This window comes from Biomphalaria glabrata, chromosome 9, assembly GCF_947242115.1.
Source record: "Biomphalaria glabrata chromosome 9, xgBioGlab47.1, whole genome shotgun sequence".
Taxonomy (NCBI): Eukaryota; Metazoa; Mollusca; class Gastropoda; family Planorbidae; genus Biomphalaria; species Biomphalaria glabrata.
In genome coordinates, this window is record NC_074719.1 from 3893818 (window position 1) to 3908792 (window position 14975).

The 14975-nt window shown below is 37.3% G+C and overlaps 1 long non-coding RNA gene across 1 annotated transcript; it reads right to left on the bottom strand.

The window, feature by feature from the left end:
- Positions 1–1338: 1338 nt before the first annotated feature.
- LOC129928315 (uncharacterized) lies at positions 1339–13106 on the bottom strand. Its single transcript, XR_008779908.1, has 3 exons — positions 12968–13106; positions 5613–5706; positions 1339–1937 (listed from the first exon to the last, which is right to left on the bottom strand). It is a non-coding gene; the product is annotated as an uncharacterized LOC129928315 (long non-coding RNA).
- Between the last annotated feature and the right edge of the window lie 1869 nt (positions 13107–14975).

The window sequence follows — 14975 nt, forward strand, 5'->3', positions numbered from 1 at the left end:
ATAAGTCAGATGACAGCATAAATATGCACAGACCTCAATAACCAAGTACACCGTCTCCAACAGTTAAGTGACATCATTTCTCCACCCCACGAGGAGACTATGATTTGACATGATTTGACTTTTTACTCTCTGGCGTTCAATATTAAGTCGCCTATCATTATAGTCATTACAGTCCCACTTCTTCCCTGGCTACCAGTGCTTCTTCTTGTGTTTTAAACATAATAATCTCCACCTCTATTTCTACCAGAAAAAAAAAGTTTTATAGTACACACTTAGCCTAAAAGGTATTTACACCAAGCTATGAATAAAAGTTACATTTCATATTGACGAATGCACTACACAAGGCTTATCTCCCCTTACCTTAGTACATTTTGTATATGAACATCTATTTATTGTTATTAAAGGATTAAGTTTTAGGACATCCTTGGGAGTGCGGCAAGGATGCATTCTCCCCCCGCCTCCTTTAGCCTATTTCTAGAGCATATTATGATGGAAACTCTAAAAGGACTTACTCCTAGCATGACCATAAATGGGCGGTCTATTTCCAATCTCTGGTTTGCATATGATATAGACCTTATTGGAGAAAATTCAGACCAAGTAGAATATCTTAATTTAAAACTGGATGCTGCAGCTAGAGCAGTTGGTATGGAAAATCAGTGCAGAAAATAGCTAAAAACTAGTCTTATGGTGGAGATTTACGAGTTGTGGCATTCAGTTGAATGGCCTAAAAGAGAGAAGGAACATCCGAAACATGTAAAACATTTTACAAACAAAGAACTAAGCAACGAAGAGAAGGTAATGTAACCATATCCTCTGTGCTCTCTAGTCGTAGGTCTTCGATCTTTATCAACCACACACCATGTACGTGCAATCTCTGTCGCATCAGTCTTTATAATATTTCACACTATAAATTAGAATACAAGAAAGCAACATTGAATTTCAACAAGATTTGTGTTCATTATTAGCCGTCCCGGTAGTAGGTTCGTGCTATATGTCTGTTTGTCCGTCTGTCCCACTCAGATCTCTAAGACTACAGAACATCAACTCCCTACACCTCAACATCGATAGTTACTATACAACTCCAAGGGCGGAAAGGCGACACACATTTCCATAGCCCAAAGCCTAACACCCCTTATAACGGGGAAACAAAAAAAAACAGCTACCCAGCTAGCAAAAAAAAACTCTCTGTCTCTTGCTGGAACTAAGGATGACGTAAACACACACACACACACTATTCTCGACCTAAAAGAAACTAGTTCCTATTCGCTAAAACACCAATATTAAATACAAAGAAAACTTTACGCGCGAACGACACCAGGTGCCATCAAAAGAGAGAGTTATCAAAGTACTGCCTGTTAAACTAGCCCTATCATGAAAAGGTCTACTTACTATGGTTTTGACAAAATCAGCTGCTTTATTCATGCTTTTTGCTGCTGCTTCAAGAAGTGCTTATTTTTTTTTTTTTTTTTTTGATAAATTCAAAAATGTTTTCAGGTACAAATGCTGATTAATTGATATACCTCCACAAAAGGAGGACGATTTAGCAAAGTTAATACCACTCTCTTTACATGCAAGAACACTTCTTTTTGGGTTGACGTGAAAAAAAAAAGCATTTGCAGCTTTTTGTGACGTCTAATCCTACCAAACAACTTTGTCGCACTGAGTACAATAAACTTCAAAGGGATTTGCAAAGCCTCTTTGTCTCTTAGATGTCAAAGATAGAGTGCTTTTTAAACAGTTTATGCAGCATAAAGATGAACTAGGAGAAGATAAAGAAGTTCATCAGTTGCTAGTGGCGCAACATTTTGTTTGTAGCCTAATTTTCTCTCAGTTGCAGTTGGCTGAATCATTGAAATTTCCAGTAGACTGATCATCATTTCCAAACGTGTAAACAACATGATCCATCTGTCTCTATGGGTTGTGAGTCTATGTCAACACTGCAACAGAAAAAAAAATATGAAACATAATTTTTTACAAAAATTTTTTTGAAAAAAAAAAAGATCTAGTCATTATATTTCTTAGTAACTTTCTTTGGAAATAATATAGATCTATATATAATACTACATACGTTAACGAAAATGTTGCATAAAAAATAATTGTATCATCTAGCCTCTAAGACTAGATCTAAGAGTCTCACTAGACTTCACTTGCTAGATAATGAATCTCTATATAACAAAAAACATTCAAACAAAAAGCAAAACAGCTATACGCATTAGTAATTTGTTATAATGATTAGATCTAGATCTAAGTCCAGATTAGTAAAATAGATGTATATATTTTCTTTATTAAAACGTTTATTATTCTGCAATCACAACGTGGTCTAAATCTAGACTAGTAGAGTCTCAGTGTGATTTTAGGAGTAGTAGATCCACTATAGACATGATATCCTCTCTACGACTACTGCAGGAGAAATTCAGAGAGAGACAGACCCCTTTACATCGTTTTTGTTTATCTGACTAAAGCCTTTCACATGGTCAGCAGAAGTGGCCTTTTCAAACTCCTAAGGAAAATAGGTTTCCCTCCAAAACTACTGAAGTTCATTGAGTGATTTCATGAGGAAACGAAATGTCAAACTGAATGGAGCCCAATCAGCATCTTTTGAGGTTAGCAGTGGTGTCAAGCAGGGATGTGTGCTCGCACCTACTCTGTTTGGCATATTCTTCTCCTGTCTACTGCATTATGCGTACAGCGACATAAACGAAGGTGTGTTTCTCCATACAAGATCCTCTGGAAAACTATTTAATGTATCAAGGCTTCGGGCAAAAAAACAAGGTTAGGAAGATACTTATCAGGGAACTCCTGTATGCTGATAAAGCAGCTATTGTGGCTGATTCTGATATTCAGCTTCAGTCCCTGGTTGACAAACTATCTGCTGCTTGCCAGAAATTAGGCTTAAAAATTAGTGAAAGCAAGACTAAGATACTAGTCCAGAACACAAACACTGCACCTCAAGTAAACATAAATGGCCAACCACTAGAAATTGTGGATCACTTTTGCTATCTCGGCTCCATCATATCCAACAATACACTTATGGATAAAGACATCAACAATAGGATAGCCAAAGCAATGGGCACCATGTCTCGGTTACAAAAAAGAGTTTGGGACAACATTTTGCTGACTAACAATACTAAAGCCTTAGTCTACCGGACCTGTGTGTTGAGCACCTTGCTGTACGGAAGTGAAACATGGTCAACCTACTCATGGCAGGAAAAAAAACTAAATGTCTTTCGGATCTTTAAAATAAGGTGGCACGATAAAATAACCTATGAGGAAATGCTACGAAGAGCAGGGTGCCAGAACATCCGCTCTGTTATCATCAGCAGATGCCTTGACTGGCTTGGCCACGTTCATAGAATGCCAGTAGGTCGACTTCCACAAGACATTCTGTATGGCGATCTAATAGAAGGCAGGAAAGCCGCTGGTCGCCCACATTTACGGTATACGGATGTATGCAAACGCAAAATAAAGCTCTTCAAAATCGACACTAGCAGCTGGGAAAAAGTAGCACTGGATAGATCCACATGGAGAGAGAGCATAAAGGAAGGGTCTCGGATCGCAGATGCCATACAGAACAGAAGCAGAAAGAAGGGTGAAAATGCAACGGCGCCTGGTGATTACATATGCCCAACTTGCGATTGCAGCTGCGTATCAAGGATTGGCCTCTTTAGTCACACAAGAAGTTGGAAAGGGAAAAGATCGTCTCTCGAGACGTAAAAAGCCACAGATAAGAGTCTAGAGTAAGAGTAGTACAAGTAAAGAAACGATCTTTAGATCTAGAAGTTAAAAACAATACAAATTAACTTGAATTTTGGTTTATGTGAGCATTAAGCTCTCTTGGCTTTGCATATCTCTTCTTTTTTCCAAAAATAAATCATTTCGGAATGTTGATAAAATGAAACAGAGTACTGATGTAAGTGAGAAACAAGAATATCAAAGTATCAATCAACAATGGCTGCCGTCCAGTTTAGACAGGAAGCGTGATTCTGCGCATGCGCGATGTAAGAAACTAGCACAGGAACAATGGAGGTATGAGGGGAAAAAAAAAACCCTGACGTACTTCACAAGAATGTAACGTCACGTAGATTTTTTTAGAATAGCGACTTCGCATCGCGTATGTATTCAGCAGGAAATAAGCTTTTATTAGATATCAAATATGAATATGTAGGTTAATAGTAACTAAGTCTTTTTTCCGTGCAAATAGAGTGAATTTTTTTTTCAAAAATATAAAATCGTGTTTACCCTATGTCAATAATAAAACACGTTTTTGAGTTCAAAATGAATTTTTAATGCATTTTTTTGCGTGTGCCCCTGTATAATATACAAATTGAAGTGTTTAATTTTAACAAAATTCAAAAATCGAAATTTTCAATGAAAGTCTATTCAGTAATCCCTTAAGCAAACACGCGAATACTGGCGCTGAATAAAGCGACCAAAATGTTTTCAGGGAGTTAGTGGAGCTGACTATTTACTGTACGGGTCATGAGTCTTTGAAAGCCAACCAAAATTTACATGAGCGCATTGCATAGGAAATGAGGCTTGTGTATGTTCTGAGAATAAGGGAGAGAAGACACACAAATACAAAGTGTTAGATCCACTGATTTGTGTTAATGTCTTGAATTTCAAGAAAATATATAGCATTCTGGAGGCGCGGTGGCTGAGTGGTAAGGTGCTTGACTTCCGAACCGAGGGGTCCAGGGCTCGAATCGGTGAACACTGATATTTTTAATTTCGGGATCTTTAGGGCGCCTCTGAGTTCACCAAGCTCTAATATAAAATTAGTTTGGGAAAAGTAAAGGCGGTTGGTCGTTGTGCTAGCCACATGACATCATCGTTAACCGTTGGCCACAGAAACAGATGGCCTTTACACCATCTGCCCCCATAGATCACAAGGTCTGAAAGGAAAATTTGCAAACCACGGGGAAAGATTACAAAAGCATGTGATTTTTGTAAAAAAATAAATCTTTTTGAAAAATGTTAACTTTGTCAACACAGATGGTGCTTCAAGTTTCCAAGTATGTAGGTCAGCATTTCAAAGTTTGGTACAGAATGTGTCATCAAAAGTTATTGGAACTCACTGTGTGATTCATCGACAAAAATTAGTAACAAAGACACTACCACAAGAATCGCAAGTAATTAAAAGCATAACTGCATTGATCAAATGTAACATGGCTCGATTTGTCTGAAACACTCTGATCCTTCCAAGTGAAAGTTTAAATTAGCAAACACAAATACACGAAAATAATTTTTACATGTTGCCAATCTTTTCTGCTCACTATAAGAAAATTGACAATGAACTTGACAAACAGATAAAATAATAATTTCAGTCAAAGAACATTTGCGCATGCTTGGGGAAGAAATTTCTTCCTACTTTCCAAATCTACCTGACAAACCTTTTACACTTGCCAGAAGTCCATTCACAGTCAAACTTAAAGATGTTCCGTAGAGAGAAAGAGTTAATTGAACTCATTAATAGGGATGTAGCTAAAAATGATTTATCGTTAATGTCACTAACACAACTCTGGATCAAGAGATTGCAGTCAATCCCTATTTGTCTGTATCACGATGTTTTCTCCATTCTCAAATAATTATTTTTACGAAACTTGATTGTTCACCTTTTTAGTCATGAAGTCTAAATAAAGAAGTAGACTTGATGCAGAAGATGACAGTAGTTGTGACCTTACAAAAATTGTCTCGGGAATCCCTAATCTGGTACAGAATAAAAACATACACACAGTTACAATAATATTGTAGTGAAATAGTTAATTATAGACCCGATCACTGCATGTGATGAGTCAGACTTTTCATATAAATATGCAACATGTATATGGCAAATAAGAAATAGAATAGATGCAATTAATAAAAATCAAAATTCATTTATTTGTAATTTACTAATGAGAATTATATATTTGAAGAAAACATTCCCTACAGTTTTGTGATTAATGCATATCAGAGACTTTTAGGAGATTTCCATTTTATAACATAAGGACAAATTACTTTTGTTTTGCGGCTTTGTGTGGGGGGGGGGAGGGGCGGGGGTCGCTGCAGAGTTAGGTATTGTAAAAAGGGGTCGCCGAGCTAAAAAGGTTGAGAACCGCTGCTTTAAAGCAACCGCTAAAGAGGCGCTTTTAATGGTCAAATTTGTCTCATTAGAAGTCGCATTAGATCAATTAAAAAACTATGTAAGTGTCAGTCAATTTTAGAAGCCCCCGAAAGGGGAAAAGACGCTATTAGTTTTGTGTGAAATGCCTGTCCGTCTGTCCGTCCCGTTTAGATCTCGTAAACTAGAAAAGATATTGAAAATCCGACATCACAATATTTTAGACCAATCGAAGTTCTGATGCAACGGCTACTTTTTTTTCCGAAAGCGAAAAATCTAATTTTTAAAATCAGTTATGCAAGCAGTTTTTTAAAGAGAAAAAGCTAATTCGTATGCATTATAAGTTAGACCTAGTTTAAAACGAATAGTAATCTTGTAAACTTCATATTCCTGAACTTTTATTATTGCGGACATTATTAAATTTTTTTTTTTCGATAAGAGATTGAGCATTTTCAAAACAATTAGGTCAATAATCAAACTTCAGTTAGGGCCTTAGGCGCGCTGGCTGAGCGGTAAAGCAGTTGGCTTCCAAACTGGGGGTCCCGGGTTCGAATCCTCATGAAGACTGGGATTTTCAACTTTGGAATCTATGGGCGCCTCTGAGTCCACTCAGCTCTAATGGGTACCTGACATTAGTTGGGGAAAAGTAAAGGCGGTTGGTCGTTGTGCTGGCTACATGACACCCTCGTTAACCGTAGGCCACAAAAACAGATGAACTTTACATCATCTGCCCTATAGACCACAAGGTCTGAAAGGGGAACTAGTTAGGCCAGGTTCACATCTTTTTTTGCATTCACTTGCACCTATCCTTTGATCTGCTGGACCCTTGGGGCACTACACAAGATCTGTCAACCTTCTTTCTCCATTCTTATCCCTCATTTGTCTTTGATATAATTTCATTCGGATGTTCTTTCTGAAAATATTGAAGCCTGCCTGGGTGGACCACTTCGGGGGCCGATTTTGAGTTTGTGTTTCCACACAAACTGTCTTTGGTAACCTTGTTTTTTAATTATATGAAAGCTAATTTTTGTCTAAATTTAATTACGAAAATTATACAATGGATGAAATAACAGACATATACTATATACATGCATGTTTGTAGAGAGGGAGAGACAGGCGAATGGAACAAACAGAAAGAGAGTGATACAAGGTAAAATGGTAAATAGTTGGACACAAAATATAATTGTAATTGATCATCAAATATAACTTGCAAAGATTGATAACCAATCCCTTCTCTATTATCATGCAACTTGAATATACACATATTATTCACCTCTCGTTCTAGCCGCCCTCTAGCCGCCCTCTAGCCGCCCTCAAGCGCCCTCAGTAAACTAGAAATACTAGAACCCATCCCATGAAAAATGGCACCTAAAGGTCACGCTTGAACTGTGACAAAGACCAAACATTCTCTAAGTAAGAACACGAAGTGTTTAGTGAATCCTAGATTACTGGATAAGGTCGCTCAAGCTTCATTATTAATGGCTCCTCATCAGCCATCTTTATAATTTTTGAAACAGCTTTTACAAAGCGAAACTTTCATGCTTATAGCTTGCCCAGAGCGTCCGTTAGAATCAAATCACGTTAGATCAATGACATATAGAAAAGAGTACATGTGATAAAACTGAACTCTTCGGAGACATTGATTTCTCATTAACAGCACACCATTCAAAGTCACCTGACAGGTAAAACGTAAAGGGCTATTCGGTATTATTAAGCCATATACTAAAATTTTTTCCCTCAAGTTCCAAGTTTCTTTTCAAAACTTGTCAACGCGGGTCTATGGTCTATGGTTGTTATAAGTAGCATGGGGACTGAACCAGCTAGCAGCGAGACAATCGCGTACTTCTTAGGTCTTAGGTCAACTGTTGTATTTGTTCGGGGGAATTCAACCGTAAGACGGCACAATCTTCCCGCGGTTAACGCGCCGAGCACCTGCAGGGCTTTCGCGGCATGGAGGGAGCTGTTGGTTGAGGAGATATTTCAATACAACCCCCAACCAGATGACACCCCTTGGGGGGAGACACCCAAGTGAAAAAAAAAATTGCGCTTTTGGAATAACTGACAATTTTTAAAAAATTTAGTGTTATTGACTAAATATTGGAACATGTTATTCACATTTGATAAATAGATCTCTATATATTTTTAAAATAGTTCGACTAAACATATTTAAATTTTTGAAATGAAATTTTACAAATAGTCCAAAAACGTTACATCATACTTTATGTTAAAAGCAGATGAGTAACCTTACTCTCTATCTGTCTGCGTTTAAATAAACACTGCTTTGATTTTTAACAAGGTTTTTATCGAATCTATTGAAATAGTAGCTTGCATAGTAATATCAGGCTGCCAACCAAATAGTCATTGTTTAACAAAGGACGACCTTCTCCAGGCATATGTAAATGTTGTAGAATAGGAAAGTAAAAAAGTGAGAATTGAGATTTCTGAAGACGACGATAAAATTTCAGAAGTTGAATGTAAAAGAAACTCTAGCCAAAATGGAAATGTTACAATGAATCAGTTGAATGATTAAGACTTCAATATCCCATTAATTGCGCATAAAAGTATCCCGAGAAAAGGGAAAAATAAGCCAGTTGTTAAAATAATGATGCTTATGCTTCCTGTTGAGGATGATTTAGTCACTTAATAGTAAGAAGTTATGTGTATTTTTGTTGTCAACTATTTTCAACTAATTCTATACAAATGAAATACAAATTAGTTAATTTATAAGTGGTGTATATAAAGTCCGAAATTGGAATATCAAAAGACATATGAAGAGTTTTCATCAGGATTGGAAAATCAGAAAACAAGGGCATCCGGCTACTAATACAATAGACAAGGAAGTCGTTGCTATGATTGATGTAAAGATGAAAAACAATGAAAAGAAAAATTGCACGGACTGTTTCTATAAAATCAGAATATTTGACATTTCGTGGCCATATTAACAGCAAGTCTTTATTGAATATAGAATTTCCATAAGATGTTGTAACTGTTGTGTAGATAAAAACCCATAACCGAAAGTGTATCTATAATGTTGAAAAGTTTTTTAATGTTTTAGAAAATCATGTAAAAGATAAGAGACAGAATTACTCTAAGCATCTTTGTATTTTGTCTGACATAGTGCACACTGATCAGATTCATAACTTATAAGATTTGAAGTGAGAAAAAAAGCTGGTGAGATCAACTTAATATCTTAAAATGTCTAGAAAGGAGTGAGCTTGAATTTCTGATATGTCAAGCTCACTGATATAAAAAATGCAGCATCGATGTATGGAGCCATAAAGGAGTACAGGAAATTTTACCAACCAACAGAAAAGCTGTTTATTACATATATATAAAAGTTACCCTTGTGGTCTATAGGGCAGACGATGACAATATCATATATATCTGTGGTCTACAGTTAACGAGGGTGTCATGTGGCCAGCACAACGACCAACCGCCTTTACTTTTCCCCAACTAATGTCAGGTACCCATTAGAGCTGGGTGGACTCAGAGGCTCCCAAAGATCCCGAAATTAAAAATCCCAGCCTTCACCAGGATTCGAACCTGGGACCCACGGTTCGGAAGTCAAGCACTCTATCGCTCAGCCACCGCGCCTACAATAGATGTGTATAACATTCACTTAATCTATGTGGTCAACATTCTTTTCCAGACAAGCGTCTTGCCTAAAATTTTTGGTACAATGGAAATAATTTTTTCGTTCTAAATTTATTGCCCTTAGAGGTTAAGCTTAAGACCTATTGCCAGAAGTCTTTTGTTTTGCCTATCTTTGCTTAAGAGTACATAAGAGTAGACCTACCTTTCAACTATTGACAAAGTGGTGGCTAATTAAACTTTTTCCTTACCAAAACATGTTCGACATTTTTATAACGGGAAGATTCATTAAAAACGAAATATTTAAAGAAATTATTTTTGGTAATTGATACGTTTTCAAGTTTGAAATCCAGAAATGAAAATAAAACATTGTAATTTACTTAAGATTACATTGTTGCACAATTGAACTATAGATAAATTGTACAAACTGTATTAAAAAATTTAATTAACACTCATTTTATAGCTGTTTAACAATCAATTTATGTAGTTAGTTATAAAGTATGTGTATTATGGCTTAACAGACAAACAAACAAAAACATGAATTATTTTTTTTTTTTTTGGGGGGGGGGGGTGACACCCTAAGTTGACCGCAACGGATGACACCCACCCTTGTGTCGCCACTGTTCAAGACTAATTCAAATCCGTACCTGTATTGTGGTTGAAATGTTAACAGAAATTCCCGGCAGTCACAAAACCGTAACGAAGTAGTCAGAGCAATTAGCACAAAGAACTCAACGAACGAAGAGCGCTTTGACTATGATTTTTAACCAACTTTTCTTCTAATACAAATTCTATGCCCGGATAACTCAAAACTCAGCCTAAAGGCGCCAACAATACTACAGTCTTGTGCGCCACTTTTTAAAGAAAAAATAATGGTCCGTATCAAAAAGGGAAAAAAAAAAGGCTTCAAGAGGATAGAAGAAGAATACATTTTCGGGTGGGTAAACATCTAAGGCAGCTCATTTCTGTCCTAGTAGACCTACAGTTTTTATGACCTCGTGAGGTTTTTGCACTGGCGGATCCAGGGAGGGGGGGGGGCGGTAGAGGCGATCGCCCCCCCCCACTCGGCCGACCCCCCCCCCCGAAGGGGGAGGCGGACGAATTTTAGTATAGATTTCACACAATTTGTATACGAATTTATTACTTATGTTAATAATATTTCAACCTATTTTTATATTATTTCGCCCCCCCCCTTTTCTAGTATTTTGGCCAAATTTGGTAGGGTCGGGGGGGGCGATGGTATCAATCCGCCCCCCCCCCCACCATAAACTTTCGAGTGGGGGGGCGGTCCTATTTATTTGTGGAAATCACAGCTTACTAACAGAATCAATTAAATATCTATATGATTAAAACTTGTTATTGGTATTTTAACCGGTCTTTATATTATGTCGTTCACCTGTTGGCCAATTGGAAGTGGAAGAGAAAATACCTCCACTGCCCTTCCCATCTAAACCCTTTGAGTGGGGGGGGGCGGTCCTACTTTTATGGAGAAATCATAGTATGTGAACAAAATTAGTCGAATATCTATATAATATAAACAGGTGGAAGTGCGATACATGCAATCACCTTCCCCCCATCGGACAAACCAATACTTTTTCTTTTTGTATAGTAAGAAATTACAAAATTAAAAAAATCTGTCACTAATATAATTTATATATGCTATAAAGTAAATTTTTATATCGAGTCGCCCAACCCCTATTCTTTAATGCAAAATGCAATCATTAGCAGAAATTATAAAAAGGAGGGAGGATTAATCGTTTTTATTTTACCGCCCTTCCCCTTTCCAGACATAGATTGTGTAATTTCATATGAATTTATCATAACTATTTTAAGAAAGACTTTGCTTTGGAAAAGTTATAATTCAAACGAAATTTTTCAATATAACAGTCACGGTTGAGATGAGTTCAAAAGCCAGATAATCTTTTCCTAGTCGACTTTTCCAACCTTTAATCTATCTCATATTTTTCTAGTTAAATAAATTTAGGACTATAACTCACAATTTATGCTTGAATTCTATTGATCATTATTAATCGAATTTTTTTCGGCGGCGATCCTCAAAGCCTTAATCTAAATATGTGGGGTATCTTATCTTTTCAAAGAACAAATCAGTTGTATTTGCAATGTATTAAGGGACTATAAATTCATAATAGAATATTTTTCCACATTATTGAAAAGGTCCTTTATAATAGAATGAATAATGAGCTGTAGGTCAGGAGAATGCGTTAGTGCAGTGAAGAATGCCAGAAAACGCTTTTAGCGTCGAGGCTTCGCCCCGAACCTCACTGATGAATAATAAGCTGTAGATGTCAGGAGAATGCGTTTCTGCAGTGAAAAATGCAAGAAAACGCTTTAGGCGTCGGGGCGTCGCTCCGAACCCCACTGACAAATAATGAGCTGTAGATGTCAGGAGAATGCGTTTCTGCAGTGAAAAATGCATGAAAACGCTTTTAGCGTCGGGGCTTCGCCCCGAACCTCACTAATAAGTAATGAGCTGTAGATGTCAGGAGAATGCGTTTCAGCCGTGAAAAGTGCAAGAAAACGCTTTTGGCGTCGGGGCATCGCACCCGAACCCCACTGATAAATAATGAGCTGTAGATGTCAGGAGAATGAGTTTCTGCAGTGAAAAATGCAAGAAAACGCTTTTGGGTGTCGGGGCTTCGCCCCGAACCCCACTGAGAAGCTTACAGTGCTCTACCAGACCCCCAAGCTTGCAAGAGAAAGGCCTCAACATGACTGTTTTTTTTTTGTTTTTTTTTCGCCGAAGATTGAGAAACAGTCTTCTTTTATTCTCATATATCGAATACATATATATATATATATATATATATATATATATATATATATATATATATATATATATATATATATATATATATATATATATATATATATATATATATATATATATATATATATATATATATATATATATATATATATATATATATATATATATATATGCTGTACGCACGTTTATGCATAGGGTTAAGGTTTACTGGGCGTTAGGGTTAGGGTTTGGAAAAAAATCGCCCCCCCCCCCCCACTCCAAAGTTCTGGATCCGCCAGTGGGTTAGTGTCAGGTGCGTTTCCAGCCCGTAGATTTAGGGGTAGACATAAGTTCATTGAACTCCCAGGTTCAACCACCTCGACAATATAAACCAAAGCAAAGAGTAACAGCATGTGGAACTATGGCTTACTGAACATGGAATAGATGTAATTCAACTGAACAACACTTGGTTCAAGACGAACAATATTACTGTTAACGATAAGTTAACTTACATGAGCTAACAACTAGAGTGTACGTTCAACAATTTAATGCATGTATTGTAATAACATAAGGGAGGCAACCCAACGAGATTTATGTGTTTATTTACAAGAGGACATGACCAACACATAGGACATCAGCCTTGAGCACAGCATCTTCATATCGGCTCTAGATTTGGGCGGAAATCGTTCTTCTTCCTCATGTAAACATCCTTTTAGGTCTAGTTTCTGGCAGTGCGCACCTTCTGCACTATCTTGAATGGCAGTGCGCATGGCAGAGTTATAACAATACTATGACATGAATGATAAATACAAATCAATTGCATTTACATAAGGCAACTACAAGCTATACATTCTATTCAAAAGAACTATAGCACACCTTAATCTCAGTGCCAAAGTCAATCAGGGCTCGCAAAGCCCTCACCCCAACGCCATGGACGATAGTCAAATACCATAACAAAGTCTACAAATCAGACTTGACTCCCTTGGGGGAGCTGCCACCTTCAACCAAGCGCGTCCCCAGGTGGCGGATAGGGGAAAGACCCTTAGATATAAGGGTTAGCTGTGAATAGCAAATAAACAGCCGCGGACCAACTGGTTTGCAGTCATGGAGGATGAGGTGAAGTATTTCAGTGGTTAAAATATTTACTAAAAACATCTCAGAAATCCAGGGAAAAGATTGCAAAAAGCGAGTATAGGGCGCTCTAACTCTAAGCCCGGGTAGATGAAGCTCGTTAGCTAGGGATAGCAGTTCATCTAGGAGAGAAAACTCCGAAAATAAACACCTGCTGCCTTGCAGATGAACTTGGATGATCAAAGGCTATGGGAGCACACCCAGAAAGAAAAGCAGGCTGATGTCGGAGTCAATGGGCCTCCTGGCGCATAACACATTGACACGCAACCTCATCTATGTTGGAGTTCAGAAACGATTCTAATAGATGTGGCGCCTGCCTGTAGAATCCCGCCGCGCAGGTAGGGGGCCGGACTCTCCGCCTCGAAGGAGCCCACACAAGCGAGCTGGTGGTTCTTCTCCTGTGGAGCCAGGAGCAGGGACAAGAAAGTAAATACCACGTCCTCCAAAACTGCTCTCTCTACCAAGACATTGGCCCCAAATCACCCCAATAGAAAGAAAACTATATGGAGAGCTCCCTGATTTGGAAACCACTGCGCAGTTCATCTCATGTATTGGTCTAGTCATATGAACACTCCAACATAACAATGAGAACGATGAAGAAGAAGAAGAAGAAGACTTGACTCTGGCAGAGTCCCAAGCCTGCGTCCCTAAACAAGAAAAATACGCATTCCTTGAGATCGCAATTCACAAGTGTCACAGTCTCGGTTGACATTGCCTGTTATATGTTTACCTCGGATCATAAAGCTGAAAAAACACACATGAATGTAGTACTTAGAAAGCTAAACATAAGGCAGCACAACATAGAAGTTCATTTATTGTACAATAGGATGCAACACCATCAGAATAAAATCAACAAGTATCAGTAAGATAGCTCAACAATATGGTACACATAAGTCAACAACTTTACACACACTAACATTATATTCTTTTTACATAACACTAGCGCTGTGTGTTCAAATTTTTTTCATATTGGAACCTGAGTATCTGCAGACTACTTTATTGAAATAAGTTTTTCATTTTTTCAAATGTACATAACCTCTGTAAATTATATACATATCATATTGACATTGATCTTCATTGAAGAATTTATTTTCTCTCACATATCATTTGTGAAGACTAATCGAGCTTAATTCAGGGCTTGAAAATTAATTGATATTATGTTATGCAATTACTGACTTTTTGGAAGATTGTATTTGATGTGTAAAAACTATTTGAGCATTATTAATGTCTCGACGGAATATATTTGATGATACGTGATGTAAACACTGATTTTTGAAAAAGAATATTGTATTTGATGTGTAAAAACTATTGGAGTATTATTGATGGCCAGAAACATATTATGTGACGCTATATGATGTCAACACTTGATGTATTTCGAAAAGAAGGTTG